Raw genomic sequence first — 15,062 nt, 5'->3', positions numbered from 1 at the left:
AATCTAGGCGTCAGCCTGTGACCGTCAACACTGCCACCTACACGCTAACATTCAATCTGTGAGAACATACGTGACAAACTCATGAGAGACGTCAAATCTGGGAGAGAAACTGTCCAACCCTCTGCCACGGCGGAGAATGAAAACACATTCAGGTAGCCGGTCTAATTTGATTCAATCTGCATGAACCAGTTTCTCTGCAGCTGGAGGCTTTCTTCTCTAACAGGAGGGTTATGCTTTAGTTTCACAGATTCGGTTTGCACTATATACTTCAGCGCATTCATGTTTATCATGATCTTCAAAACCCTAAATGCTTGAAATTGGATTTTCAGACGTATAGGGTATGAAAAAAAACATCTCATTATATTCATATTCTACAGCATTTACTGGATAAAAATAGGCATACGCCCTGAAGCGCAAGATGAATCATCTGCTCAAAGTGACTTTTTAGGAGTGCATTACAATATGGATGGCTTTAAAGTTAACAGATACGGACTAAAAGCCACAACAACTCTTAAAAATAAATGTAAAAAATTTAAATAAAAAATGTGGCTGCAAGATAAATTGAAAAAGAACTGAAATTTCAGTATTATTTATATTTTAGTATCTTTGAGATACTATTATTGTTTTTAATAATACAATCAGTGTTTATTTTTAGACTTTCTCTTTTAATTTTAAAGTTATTTTGTTGTACATTTCATGTTTAGTCGTTTTTGTTTTTGCACAATACATTTAAATAAAACTGAAATCAGTATATGATTTATATTTATCTTTTAGGATATTTTAGTATCATTAAGATAGAGATACTAATATTGGTTTTAATACTAATTTAAATCAGTTTTTAATTTTATGTTTTAGTTAGCCAATTAGCAATTTAGTTTTGTTTTAGTAATTTTGTTATTTTTGACCTTTTATTTATTTTTATTTCCGTTTTAGTTATTTTAGTACATTGACTACTTTTGTTGCATTCAAGTAACACATTTTTTTTTTATGGTTTTAATTTTATTTTCAGTTTAAGTTATCTATAACAACCCTGATATAGAAATAAAGTTTTCATCTGAGATGAAATGCCATACTACAGTTCAAATCACAATTACAATATATGAAAAAAATAATTGCAACATAAATTTTAGGCATGAAGCCCTATATTACAGAATTTTTAAATTCTAAATAAAAGAATATATATATATATATATATATATATATATATATATATATATATATATATATATATACATATATATATATATATATATATGTTTACTTGCTTACTATGTGACCAACTTAAAATTTTCATTGGGTACTTCAAGAATATATTTTACGTCTAAAGAGCTCAGCTGACAAAACATCCCTCTAAGTAAGCCCCCATACAAAGACTATAAGAGCGATTATTTCAGTAACAGACATTTTAATAAGTCTACTCTAATCAACTCTACAATCCACTGTTGTGCTGTTCCTCTCAGAACAAGTGTGTGTCTGTTCCAGGTGGCAGCAGTAGATAAATGGTGTGTTTTTCAGTAAAAATATCTTCTTTTCAAGCGTCTCTATACAGATTGCCTGTGTGAGCTCAAGCGACTCATCTATCCCCCCGAGACACTGAACAAACCGGTTCGTATCACACATACAGATTCACACAAGCACAGCGGCTCACACGCTCATTCAGATCACAGTCTGACAATATGCTTCATGAGTCATTTCTGCAGCATCGCTCCCCTGAAGACCACTTCAACTGTCTAATAAAACCTTTTCATCTCTTTAACGTTTACAATTAATCAGGCTGTTCATGGGACTTTGAGAATTATGTATGTAAATGACATTGGCTAACCTCTTTTAAAAATTAAACAACATTATACGTTTCTAAATTTGGAATAGTTATTAATATGTAAATAGAAAAATTCATACGTTAATGAGCTCATGACATCATAACCATGGTGTGTGTGATTTATGTATTTATTTTGTTAGTTTTTATATGATTAAATAGTACATTTTATATACACATGCTTGTTTTTATAAATAAATCTTATATATAGAAATATACATGTATATTGTATTGTATTATTATATACACAATTTTTACTCAAATCTATTTTGAAATCTAAATTATATGAAATAATATAATTATTTAATGCTGAAATAAAGAACTTTTTAATAAATTTTTTTATATATGAATAATTATATATAACGTTTTATTTCATTTATCTTAGCATTAATATAATATAAAACTATAAATGCATAAGTTATTTTTTTATTTTATATCCTTAAATATTACATATACATCTTTTTTTCTATTAAAATATAAAATTATAATAAATATCTTTATTTAGAATTATAAATTTTGAATTATATATGTATAAAATGTATTTAAATATAAAAATATCATTCATTACAAAAACGTACACATTTTTTACAAAAATACAACATGGTACAATTACAAAATACATTTATTTCTTAATTTTATTTTTTGTTTCAGTTTTATCTATAGCGATTTACAGCAACATCACATCTTTCTCAAGCACCCAGTGCTGATGGTCCATGCATTAACCCTTGAACCTACAACCTCTCAGTGTGAGCCGCCGCTCGCTCCACAGAGCTGATGATTCGTGGCCGCTGCGGCCTGTCAGCACGTCGCCGTCACTCTCTCCTGCTTTCTCATTCTCCTTCTCTTTTCAGCACCAGGCTTAGACAGATTAGCGGGTCAGATCGGTGTTACTAGGGAGAAATCTCTGCCCACGTCCGAGCGGGTTTCCATGATGTAACCTCATCACTTACACACCCTGATTGTTTATCGTGAATTGTTCTTCAAAAACTACCGTATTACAGCATCCCACCACTGAAGCATTTATAGAGCAGACACAACAGCTAAACTGAGGGATAAACAAGTGTCGACTAAATCTAAATCTTATAATGAACATGGACCACTAGACAACTGTTATATGACTTTAAGTGGCTTAACTTCCAAGATCTTCTAGTGTTTTTGTCCTGAGAGACTACGAGGAGTCATTTTTCCTAAAGATCAAGATTTGTATCAAAACTGCTGCAACTAATTTTGTAGTGATCACAAAAATGGAACAAAATGGGGATGAGATATGGAGAACAATGTTTAAAGGAACAGTTCATGCGAAATTGAAATGTACTCACACTTATAATCACTTTTGTTTAATCTCAGGGTTAGTGATTTAAAGCTGAATATTAAAGGAATAGTACATCTAGAAATTAACATTTGCTGAAAATTTACTCATCCAAAAGTGATGCTTGACTAACAATTAATTATAAGACAAAAGAAAAGAAGAACTAGGAAAGGGCACACAACAAAAACTGATTCAGCCTGAAGTGAGAGAAACAGCTTTTTAAAAGTTTAAGTCGGCACAACAGCAATTAAAGACTGGGTTTTTCATACAAGTAAAGTAAATATCAGCATTCACGTGAATTTCCACAAAACTTCACAAACAAAACCAGACCGAGAATCTGAGTTATGAACCCAGATAACACAAATCACCCACCCTGACAGACAGAAAGATGTCTTGTGACACCACCATGTGACATTTTTATGAGCAGCAACAAAAGGTTGACTTCATTTAATAACGGAGCCAGGAAATTGAATTATGTAATAAGAGCCACACAAAAGCCGAACATCCAGCACCTCAGGGCACCAGCTGCAAATACTTACGAAGATTTGCTTCTAAACAACAGCCTCTTCATCCTTTGATATTCAATTAGTGAAGATTCACACATCAATGTGTCTTAAAGTGGCCTGAGCGAGTTTTCAATTAAAGAGATTTTAAACCTCTGCTCGAGGCGAAGCAATAATCTCACAAAGACAGACGGCGAGAACAACAATCAACCCTCTGTGTCTATGTGTCAGTTGTGTCTTTAAAAGGCCACATAAAACTTGATTATTTAGCGCTGAAGGGGAGGACGAGGGCGTAGAATAGCAGTCATACCGCACCCAAAGTAATGCATTCAGAGGCACCATCCGTCTCATTGCTCCGTAAAACATCTGCTTTGCGGCCTATTTTTAATGCAACTGTGCACCGTTTTTGCATTTTCTGTCCTGTTATGTTGTATAAAATTCTGGTGGAACCAAAAGTTGAGATTGAGCCCATTTAGCAGGTCTTTTCTTTCCAAAAAATGATAGTTTCACAGTGATGCCATAGAAGAGAGTAGCACAAACCAAGCTAAATGATGACCTTTGATTTGGCCTGCCATGCAATATCACATAAGTAGGGTTAAAACAAAGAAAGAAAGAAAAAAAAAAATCAAAAATTGCCATTAAAACATATCCTCATTTCTAATGTATATTTTTTGTTTTATTTTTGCATTGAAATGTGAATTAGATTTTTTTTTTTTTTACTCCAAAAAATATTTTAGTAGTTTTTATTTTATTTTTTGTTTAATATAGTTTGATGGGTATAGAGACAAATTTCAAAATTCAATTTTGATTCACAAGATCGTGATTTGATTTAATTCTGATCTTGATTTAATTTGATTCGATATTGATTAATTTGGATATACAGGCAATTAGGTACAGCATATCAATTGATCAAGGAAAAAAGTACAGTACTATACTATTAAAGTAATTTGTAAACAAACATTTAAATTATATGCACATAAGGCAATTTATTTTAGAATAAACTTCATTATGATAATTTTTTAATGATACAATTATGTTTCTACTGTTTGTTGTTTAAATATAAACATTTAAACACTGGATGTCATAACTTTATGTAATTTAACATTTTAATTACATATTTATTCAATCATACATTAAATAATTAGGTACAGGTTAAGAAAAAGTTAATATATAAAAGTGCATTTATTTACCAAAATGCTTAATTTTTCTAACTATGGACATTTAATGGATTTTTTGTAGGATTACATGAAATTGTTTACAAGCTGTTTTAAGGTTGTCTTTCCGTGGTTAAAAAACACATATAGAGCGATTACATCAAACATGAAACATTTTGTTGTTGTTCTGTTTATTTGAACAATTTCTGATGTTCATTCGTGTTTATTTCTTGCTATAACTAGTAGTAAAGAGAAAGAGATGATCAGTTCACGTGCCGCTTGAACTGAGGTGCTACAGTAATCTGTCACGACATATTAAAGGGTGTCAAATCAGTCTTTATTCTTTGACTTTTGTAATAAAATTCGAATTTGAAAGCTTTGTTTCATATCAAAAGTAACAGCAAAGATCGATTCTTGGGATTTAAGGATCAATATCAGTTCATAAAAGTGAGAAAAGCGTCATTTTAGGCCCCTAATCCTAAGTCAAGTTTGATTTATGGCTCTTTGTGCTAAAAATTTTTTTTTTAAATGAAGAACATTTTTAAAATCTTAAGAACCTTTTGTCACTTTAAAGAACCTTTTGTGGAATTAAAATTTTTAAAGGTTCTCCATGGAACCATCAATGCTTTATTTTTGAATGTGCACCTCCTCTCTCTGTGCGTTCACCTAACATTCACCTCTGTGAGAGAGCTATATTTAGTTCAGCCCACAGAACACGTCCAGGAGCCCCTAACAACAGCTCTCAGCTGGGAATCTGTGCCATACGGGAGAGCAGGATTCCTTCAGTCCAAACCAAACCTAATTAACATGTGGACCAATCATCAGCGCGACCCTCAGTCATGCTAACACTGAGATTCATCTCATGTAGTTTGACCTACTTTTAACAACCAAAAGAAATTGTTTAAGGTAAGGTTAATTATAAAACATAGAAGAGTGTTTTTTCTTCTTTCAAGCATCTCAACCGAGCCCTCAATGACGATATATTTAACACAGATAATTAAAAGTGCATTGCAGCAACATGTCTCTCTCAGACACACAGATGAACCAGTCAGGACACGACCATGGCACACAGAGACTGGAGAAGGAACGTCTCTGTGTTTTGTTTGGAATCATTTATCATGCAGGTAATTTATTGGCACTTTTTTGCTAACAAGGTAAGAGAGTCATTTATACACCATTAGTGTGACCAAACAGAATTGAGAAAAAATAAAGTTTTAAATACTCTCCCCATCTGCAGTTGGTCATATGAACACAGACCTTCACCCCAAACTCATGGAACTCATCAAGACCAGGGTTATTATTGGAATAAAGCTGAAATAAACAATACATGAAAAACTAAAATGTTGAAGCACTAAAATTGCTAAATTTAAATAAATAAGAACTGAAACAAGAAATAAATTAAACAAACAGAAATTGTAATAATAAAAAGCTAATTAAAAAAATGACTAAAATGAAAAACGCATTTTAAATCACAAACACACTGTAGAACTGTAAAACAAAATATATGTTTCAAAAATTTCAATAAATATGAATTCAAAAAGAAAAAAGACAAGAGCACATATTTGGAAAAAATACTATAATATAAAAATAAAAAAACTATACTATTAAAACAAATATTATAAATTAGGCTAAAAGAAATCTCAAAATATAAAATAAAACATAACTATAACTTGCCAGGATGTTATTGACAATAAGAACCTGTTCTGAATTGAGTTGCCTGGTTAAATAAAGGTTAAATATAAGAAAATATAAACAAAAATTAACCCAGCTGCTTAATAATATTTTCATTTTTTATTAATATTTTTATTTATTATGTCCAATTCCGCTTGATTTCACTATAGTGGCACAGAAATGGCACACTTCACCTTTAAGTGTTTACAGATTTACTAAACCATAAAGTCCATTCCTCAACAATGAAGACAAAAAGGAGATAATAAAATAAGATTAATAAGATTCCTTTTCACCACATTATAATAGGGCTAGGCGATAATTCGATACCGATAATTATCGTGATATAATTTTCCTTGATAAAACGATATGAAGAGTTCGATAAATGTTCAATATAATGTTCATGCGCTAAAAGTGGAATGAAACAGCGCGCCTCATTTGAACCGCGGCACACAGCGCGAACTCACTAGAGCAGATGCGTTTACTCGGTCACGCGAGCATTAAACAGCGCTGTGAGATCCAGTGTGAAGCGCTTGAATTCAGCGCTGAACACAAATGACTAGTTTATAGCCAAACAGGAGAAACACTGTGTGCAACGAGACAGCCAGAAGGCTTTGCAGCCATCATTTACCATGGATGTAGTAACAATCACTGCACCATGGTATTGTGGCAGAAATGTGGGATATTCACATTTTATTACAGGAGTAATGGTTTATAATTATAGTGTATGTATTTGTGATTAATATACTATAGCATGTGTGCATTTATACAGAAAGTTTTTAGACTACTGTTTTTCATACAAATAGGCTACCTAAAAACCATATAGTTACATTTTTACCATGGTATTGAGGTGCTACATGTGTTTTAATTGTGTTTATCATTATTCTTAATTGTTTTAATTGTGTTTATCATATGGGAGACCATATGGTTCATAAAAAAAGAAAGAATTGAGGTTGAAACACATTATTCACTCCTGACTAACATCTCAGCTCTTACTGTGCTCTGTCCACACAAGCTCACTTCACTGGAGGAAAGTCCACACCATTAACCTCAGATGACACCACAGACTCTTTACAAGACTGACTGACTCAAGAAAAGACATGCTGTGTGCTTAATCATAAATCAAACAACTTATGACCCTGGAGCTGTGCTACAGAAACATCCCATATTTAGCCTCATGTTAGGAAATGTTAGGTCTAATATAATTAAACTGATATTTGTGTATATGTATGGGAGTGTTTGCGTGTGTGTGGTTATACATGTATTTATTTACATTAATTGAAAAGATACATTTTTGTTGCCTGAAAAAAAAAAAAAAAGAAATAAAAAATATTAATATGAAAAAAATATTAGTCAGCTTCCAATGCAGAATTTCCCAATTTCTAAATAAAACTAAAACTAAAATAAAAATGCATAAAATTATATATATTTATATATTACACACTGTATATGTGTGTGTGTGTGTATATATATATATATATGGAGAGAGAGAAATAGAGAGAGAGAGAGAGAGATTAAACTATTCAGAAAAATAAAAAACATTTGCATTGCTTGAAATAAAATAAACAAACTGAAATAAAATAAAATATGAAACAAAAAACTTAATATATTTTATTGAGATAGTTTCACATTTTCTAAATAAAACAAATAAAAGTGTATAATTATGTAATAAAAAAATGAAAAAGGCAAGTGCAAACAAAATTAATAAAAAAGAAAAAAACATTTAAATAAATAAATATTCAACTATAAATACTGACATTATACAATAATTAAAAAAAATAATAATTAAATAAAAATAACTGACCACTTAGCAACCACCCTAGCAACAATACAGCAATGCCCTAAGAACCACAACACCCTTCACTACTGCACTAATCAAGTTTATACTTACTTGCATTCTGCCATTTTGCACTGCAATCTGCAAATATTGTTGGCTGTTATGATAAACAGATTTTTCCCATTTGTAAGTCACTTTGGATAAAAGCACAACGCAAACGTGTCAACACGTTTCGCACAGGCACGTGGCACTCAAATTATACAGAAAAATCTTATGTAAATCAGAACCTTTCTATAACATTAAACTAGGGCTGCACAATTAATCCAATGCGATTGTCACGCACATCTCGTCAGTAAAGCCGGTTCTGTGATTAGTAGTAAATCTCCATCACGTGCTTTCAGATGGAGCAGCATTTACTACACAGAGCCACAGTTCTCTGACAAGCTGCGAAAAAAAAAAAAAAAAATTTGCAGACGATATAATCATACGATTATGAAATCATTCGCGATAATGACAGCTGTTTGCGTAGCTTCTCAGTGAACTACGGCTCTGTGTAGTAAATGCTGAAAGCACGTGAAAATACCACATTTCATAACATGTTTTTACTCCAAACTCACTTCATAATGTCAGTCGAGTGTTTGAAATAAATCCTTCTGTGAGATGACGTGGCTTCTTACACAGAATAAGGCACGCAACATATTTCATAGTATTAGCATTGTTGATTAGCATTGCATTATAGATATACTTTATTATAATGAAAATTATGATGATAAGAACTCGGATAAACCATATATTGTCGTAGTCATGTGTTTATTAGTCACGTTGAATCAATGAAAGCAGTTAAATCTGCTGTTTATTCAGCTGCAGCGATTGGCATTTCCTGGGTTTCTTCTTCGGGGTGTAAATTCAGAGCGACCTCTGACCTTCAGATGGAGATTTACTGCTGATCACAGAACCGTGCTTCACTGAAAGATACGCATGAAAATCACAGCTTCTGCCTAATCGCGATTGCGATTTCACTTCAATTTATCGTGCAGCCCTACATTAAACCCTTCATCTCTGAAGAGTCCTAATCAGATGTTGTGCATTTCCTGTTTTAAGAGTTTCGATATCAACATGACACGCCGTTCACACGAGAAACAGTTACTGTTCTCACCTGATCTCTGTTTCATCTGTCGCATGTCACGTTATGTTTATGAATCTGCCCATTAAACAATAACACACAAACCGCATCCTTCTCAAAAAGCACATCGATTCATACATTTCTCAAGGTACAGAGGCTGGTATTACACTCCGTTCAGCCTCCAAAATCAGGAAACGTATGCTTTGGATATCAAACACCCCTCACAGCTTTGACATTCAGAGCCTTGTGAAGGACACGAGAGAAGCCATAATGAAGGTGATGGATTTAATGACGATTAAAACTCCATTTGAACTGGTATTCAGGCAAAAATGAAGGCAGTTTTGAGAGATTATGGAGCAGGACAGCTCATTAATATAAATGAAGCGTCGCGACTCTGTCGGGGTGCAGAGGGTTTGCACCTGAGCACATGCTTCGTGACCAGGCGGACAAAAAAAACTGTGAATTTGTACGCTGGGCCTTTACAATTAAGATTAAATATTAACAAAGAAACTTAGAATAATGAATCAGGCTACACTGATTGAGTATGTTTGTTGAAAACCAAATATTAACTCTAATTTGTTAGGAAATAAAAACAAATTAATTTTTTGCATGAAATAAACCTTAAAATACAATAAAATTATATATATATATATATATATATATATAATATAATTATGTAATATTCTATTTATATTATAATGAAGTTATTATTTTTATATAAATAATGTTAAATAAATACATATTATATTATTTAATAAATGCAACTGCAGCAATACTGACATTATAACAATAATTCTCAATAATTAATATCTTTTAGCAGAAGCATAAGTGGTTGCAGTGTTGCGTAAGTCACTCTAAAAAGTAATCAATTACTAGCTAGTAATTACATCTTCAACAGGGTAATTATTAATAATCCCCAATCAACCTCGGTCACTTGAACATTACAAATGTAGACATGAAATGCTCCTTTAATTCTTTCATATAAATACTATAAATCTGCATAAATTATTATTGAACTCAAAGTACCTAAGGGAGGTTAGAACTGAAAAAATAAATATTAATGTTAGATGTTATTGTTTCACACAGAATTGTTCTATAGTCTATACAGCACGTAATGCAATTACATCAGAAGTAAGTGTACTTTAATTAGGAGTAATCCCTTACTTTACTTTTTAGAAAAAAATATTAAATACAGTTCCTTAATAATGCATTAAACCCAACACTGATTGGTTGTATAAAAAAATAGATATATTTTGCAGTTGCATCTTTAGAAATAGTTGGACAACAATGGCGTATCAACCTGGATTGTGTCCTCAGCTGGTAACACTATGCAAAATAAGACGCCAAACACACCAGCAGCGTCAGTAATGCACAACAACACAGGAATGGAAACTCTATTTGACAGGCAAATGACGATCACTGTCTCTCATAATGTTTTGTTTGAGTTGTACACGTGCACGCTTTCATACGAACCAAACAATCTTTTGAATTTAAGATGCATAATGCAGAGACAAGGACATAGAGATCATGTGCTTCTGAAGTTTAGATCTCAAACGTCAGTGTTTGACATCAGAGGTGCATGACACACTAACAATACAGGTTTAGGATTACATGTTTAGATACCAGTGGCTACTGCTAAACTTAAAATACATGCATTGTTAGGAAACAGGTGCTACACCTAACATTTCACAAGCTCACTTCAACAAAGCGACACAGAGAGCTATGTGGAAGTGCACACGGGTTTCTGAACACCAATCTGTCTCTAAAAGGGAAAGTGGAAACAAACCTTTACGCAAAAGGTCAAAGACACACACAGAAACACAAGATTTTGGTGCGGTTGTGTATCTTTTCTTGTCTAATCGCAGACATCAGAGCCTGAAACAACAATACAGGCTAAACAGTGTCAATCAGAGTATGTTTCATGGTCAAATTCATGTAATTAAAACCTTGTAATTCTTCCGTGAAGCTGCTGTTTAGTTACTGTATTACTATAATGTAGTACCATAATATGTTATTAGAATACTATTATGATAATTTGAGATTTACCACAATGAAAACATTAATAATAGAGTAAATAAAACAATAAATCAACATGTTGTGGTCAACTTTGCACCAGATATATTTGAGTCAGACAAGTGATAGAAATGTATCATGTTTCCTCCAAATTATCATAATTACTACAGTACAAAAAAAAAACTTTGCAAGAAAATTTCACAAAGATATAGCAAGTAACACTGAATGAAATGTAAAATTTTGCAATATTACCATATAATGTTCAAACTGTTACTTTAAGGGATCTCGTAAAATTGCATAAAATCTGATATTATAACAATTGTGATGCTGTGCAGTCATACCATGGGACTTTTTTGTTATTATGTTATTATGATCGCACTTTCATAACAATGGTATTTTGCCTAACTCTTGTGAATATTTAAAAAGGATGTCTGCATAGATAAATATGATTGTTTAGGTTAACACATCAAAAGCAGCCTGAGTGTGTCAGCTTACATAACATACATGCTCACTGCATTAAACCTCTGAACTCTGCCTGTTCATCAGGATTATAAGACATTTAGGTACAAAATACTCATGAAATCTGATCTAAATGATGGAGGATGTGTGTCTGCAACATGCCTTTTAAAACCTAGTGGGCTGCCTAACTAGACCAGATCATTGTTTCATTTTAGATACCATGGTATTACAATAATGGACGTGTCCAAAACACTGGCACTTGATATATATTTTTGTGTAGTAATGGTGAATACGCTGTTGGTGACCCATATACAATCTAGATAGGCAGCTTGAAACAGTCTATAATGCTCAAATATGTTGCTTGAATCTATGATTCCCTCCCAACAACAAATATGCTGTCTAGATAGGGAGCTCACTAGGTTTTGGGACACAGCCCATAGAGAGCAGTTCACGGGTTATATGTGTGTAAATACAGAATTACAAAACATAAGCACTAACCTTAATTGTCCTCCTGAGGGAAAACAGAGGCTTTTGCTTGAGAGAATGAGGTAAAATGTGAATTGTTTAGATTGCGTCGTCTGAGGAGAATCCGTCTGTCAGTCCATCAGTAAATGGGTTAAAACTTCTCGGACGTGTTTTGGCGCATATTGACAGGTATTCGCGCAGTAACGCTTTAAATGTGAACCATAAACGCGTTTTGATGCAATATAAAAGCCCTGAATTGCGATACAGCCGCTCGTCTGTCTTCCTTCCTCTGTGAGACTGTTTATCTGCGATCGTTGAGTTCTGCCTGCCGCGCTCGAGGGATCGACGTTCGATTGGGTTACAAATAAAAAGCACGCGAAAGCAGCAGGTCTAGGATCAGTTCTCTGAGATGGAACGCAGGATCACGTCACTTTAACTTAAAGATTCCGACAGATCTCAGATCAGCTGTTTTGACGGCGGCCGTCAGGCGGAGTCTGTTAACGTACACGGAGGGTCTTTAAAAACAAATTAAAAGTCTAATGGTTTGTGAAACCGCAAAATGATCATGTAACGCTATCATATGTAGGTTATTTGTAACAAAAAAACGGTTATGACATGTACAGTACAGTATCATAAAATATTTTACACAGATATTAGCAGTTTACTCTTTGTTTGGACCTGATTTGACATTTTCTATCACATTACTTTTATTTTGGTTTTACACAGCATACAAATTAAACATAGAAAAGACTAGAAAAATGTAAGTAATCCAAGGCTGCCACCGTGTTGTAATGAGTGTCAAAACAAGGAAATAAAGCATTTGATGATTATTTATTATTATTATTATTATTTAGTCATTTAGCAGACGCTTTTATCCAAAGCGACTTACAAATGAGGAAAACAGAAGCAATCAATTGTAGTATTAAAACAACTAAAATAGATCCAAAACTAAAATACTCCCCTATACACATTTTAAAAATAAAGAAATTAAATAAAAATGACAAATGCATACTACAAAATTATAAAATTTAAATGAAAAACAAAAAATAAAAGCTACAAACAATTAAAAATATTAAAGAACAAAAGGTTCTTTACACACACACACACACACACATATATATACACATTTATAAATTCAATATAAATATTATTTCATTTCCATTTAGTTTGTTGAAGTATTAAAATCACTATATCACTATAAAAACTTAATTAAAGACCTATACAGACATAATAAATTCAGACATAATTTAACTAAAATTTAAATAAATAACAAATACAAATCAAATGACAGTAGTTTCAGTAATCCTTAAAAAAATAACACTGCCAAACACACATGCTAAAAAAACACAACTTACACATAGTTAGAAATTATTATATAAAACCTGAAACAGAAGTGAAACAAGCAGTAGGAAAGAGGAGAAATAAAAAGTCATACTATATATATATATATATATATATATATATATATATATATATATATATATGTGTGTATGTACAGTAATTCTCATGACTGTAATATGAGGTATTTATGCATAATTATTACATAACCGCATTGCATTCCACGAATGAGCAAAATATTTAGAGAGAGAGAAAAAAGAAAGTAAACTGGTTTCATTGTTTAGGTCAAATTTGACATGGACCTGCTTACAGTTGAACTTGTTCAGATCTGTAGACTAGTATATATTTCTAAATAAAATAAAAAAAATACAAAATAATAATTAAAAGAAATGAAAATAAAAAAGTGATAATGTAGGTCGATGATGTAATGTATCGACAGTAATAGCATCTGTTATTAGAGCAGGAATTAAATGACATCGATTGGGATAAAGCGAGGGTTCGGTCTGTCTGAGAAAATTAAAATACATGTTAAATTATGCATTGTTGCATTGATACATATTGCTCTTTCTGTGATCTGCAAACTGAGGATTTGTTTTGGTCTTGTAGGCTAATTATCCTAAAACACCCAAGGAAAATATTAGTTTATGACCATTCATCATATCTGTATTTGGAGATGTATTTATTGGTTTTAAAACAGTTTTTTTGTTTGATCAATCTTGGAGATTTAGGGTAAAAATTCTAGATTTTTTTAAAATTGCATAATTCCTGGTGTCTCTTTGATATTTGGGAATGTATTTGTTGGTTTTATAGGTTATAAAACAGGAAATACTTTATTTTATTCATTTTTTTGTCCGCTAAACATTGTAGTAATTCATTTTTCAACATTTTCATGCAATTTACACAAATTATTGCTATTTTACATAAACTGAAACTAATAAAAAAAAATTATAAAAATGATTAAAACAATATCCATTACTGGTATAATCATAGCAAAACCAACTTTATATTTTATACAGATTTCATTAATTACTTGCACTTTCTGGAAAAACTGGAAAAATAAAAATAAATCTAAATGTTACATTAAATTTGTTTTTTACATTTGCATTTTACATTTATGCATTTAGCAAATGCTTTTATTAAAGCGACTTACATTGCATTCAATACATACAGTTTTTACATTTTTATCAGCTCTTGCTTTTATATTTGTGCTATTTAAAACAATAGTATATTATTGGTATTTCAAAACTAGCTTTTGTGTGATAATTTGGTATTTGCCAATTACTAATAACTAATACTACTAACTAATAACTATAGGTTATTACTAGTGTAATATATAATAATATAATATACATACGAAAGCATTTTATTCTGTTCATTTTATAACCAGTCATAAGTAATATTTTTTGGTAAATTTTTCTTTTATGCCAAAAATCATTG

At 31.7% G+C, this 15,062-nt stretch overlaps 1 protein-coding gene across 4 annotated transcripts in view; it reads right to left on the bottom strand.

Annotated features, from left to right (window-relative positions):
- osbpl8 (oxysterol binding protein-like 8) overlaps window positions 1-12,614 on the bottom strand; it is an 80,630-nt gene extending 68,016 nt beyond the window's left edge. Inside the window, exon 1 of one of the 4 annotated variants that reach the window (XM_079403876.1) lies at window positions 12,321-12,614. The gene's annotated coding sequence lies outside the window, so the exon portion shown is untranslated. The remainder of the gene's footprint in view (window positions 1-12,320) is intronic. The other 3 variants (XM_079403877.1, XM_079403882.1, XM_079403879.1) reach the window with 3 other exon arrangements.
- Between the last annotated feature and the right edge of the window lie 2,448 nt (window positions 12,615-15,062).

This window comes from Barbus barbus, assembly GCF_936440315.1.
Source record: "Barbus barbus genome assembly, chromosome: 42".
Lineage (NCBI taxonomy): Eukaryota > Metazoa > Chordata > Actinopteri > Cypriniformes > Cyprinidae > Barbus > Barbus barbus.
Note: the sequence above shows the minus strand (reverse complement) of the source record. Positions and strands in the feature narration are given on the sequence as shown.